This window comes from Octopus bimaculoides, chromosome 5, assembly GCF_001194135.2.
Source record: "Octopus bimaculoides isolate UCB-OBI-ISO-001 chromosome 5, ASM119413v2, whole genome shotgun sequence".
NCBI classification, from domain to species: Eukaryota; Metazoa; Mollusca; class Cephalopoda; order Octopoda; family Octopodidae; genus Octopus; species Octopus bimaculoides.
Genome location: NC_068985.1, coordinates 122,048,394 through 122,050,045, shown reverse-complemented (window position 1 = coordinate 122,050,045; position 1,652 = coordinate 122,048,394). Strand labels below are relative to the sequence as shown.

Below are 1,652 nucleotides of genomic sequence, written 5' to 3'. Positions count from 1 at the left end.
GAGGGGGGGCAATTGAAATTTTGAATTTTTTTTTTCAGAATCGGATCATCCATAACAAAAAAACAAAAAAACAAAACAGATTCCGTAAAAAGAATCAATATATATCCATTTTACCGTAAGTTATGACGAAAAAATCGGATCTTGTGAAGTTTCCGAAAGCGCCGCCCCCCTCTAAGGTCGTTAGCGCAATTTTTTTTTTTCATATTCGTTTTCTACATACTTGTTAGCACCCAGTAGGCTGGTTTATTATTATTATTTTTTTTTTTTTGTTCACGGGTGAAGATCTTTACATTGACCGGTATTTTATATCAATATGGCTTTAAGGACTTCGATAGCGGACAGTTTCACTTTCAATATTACATAACACGCTTCGAAATATCCCCCCACCTCCAAAAAAGCTAAGTATTATGTCGACATGATTCATACATCTATTTTATACCACCACAGACACGTCTAGTAAAAGTTTTTCACCGAGCTAAATGGGTATAACTACAAATGTGTATTCCGACCACGACTTTCTTTCTGAAAGACGAAAAGAAGAGTTTCGAAACTCCCCTCATATCCCCAGAAAAAAGTTTTCGCAGGAAATCCCAATATTTACATCCGGATTTATTTCATCATAACTTTCTAAATACTGGATATCTTTAAATAAAATATTCTACAGATACGTTTCAAACGGTGTAGATGTCGGAATTTGATGTGAATAAATATTAGGGGATGGGGTCGGAGAATTCTGATATAATAGCAATCTTCATTATCTGAAACGTATTTGCTGTAAAATTTCGTTGAAAAATAACTACTTTTCATAAAGTTGGGGGAAGAGGTACACATCTGGAGTTATGTCGCTTGGTGCTAGTTTAAGATTTTAGCTAAAGTTAGATAGAACGACTCTGTTGGAGTTGCAAACAACATCAGTACATATCCTGATAAGCAACTTAGACGACGAACCAATTAAGCTGTGGTTGAGAGTGTTACTTATAATATATAACTATAAGATACTAATCTTTCAGTGGACAGAAGATAGATATTTATTTTTCTCTGATGAAAGTCTAACATGACCAGAAACTAGCCAGATCGATTCCATTTTTCCTAACAACGGACAAATAAAACTTGTATGGTTGGAAGATGCCCAGAGGCCCCAAGTGTCGAAGAGTCTTGGGAAGTTACAATACTATCAGGTCATTTATAAAAAAAAAAGTGCATAATTACATAGATATATTTATATATCTAGTGATAATTGTAAGCGACTCTCAAAGTAAACGGTAGAATTTGAAGAAATTAAGAATCCCACAAAATTTATTTCCACGTTTAGCAGGGAAATCAAATCTTTGTTTACCGTAAAAGGGACAGCTGTGGGCGTTTCTGTCTTAATGAGCCTCAATTGTGTAGTATACTCAAGCCTGTTTTAATAAATTAAAAATTTTATTCCTTTTGCTTGGATATTTGGCCTGGATAATTTGCATAAGAAAAAGAACGAAGGGAAATAACTCGCGTCAATCAGTGGCAGGGGTAAGATAAGAAATGTACTGAATGAAATTCCCCGTTTATATTTATATACATATATATATATATATATATATAAAAACATATGTAGATATGTTGGAGTCAGGAAATCAATATTCGAAGCTTTCAAAAGGATATATATATATATA

At 33.5% G+C, this 1,652-nt stretch overlaps 1 protein-coding gene across 7 annotated transcripts in view; it reads right to left on the bottom strand.

Annotated features, from left to right (window-relative positions):
• LOC106882136 (SUN domain-containing protein 1) overlaps window positions 1-1,652 on the bottom strand; it is a 104,899-nt gene that overhangs the window by 56,064 nt on the left and 47,183 nt on the right. The gene's annotated exons all lie outside the window — the stretch shown is intronic.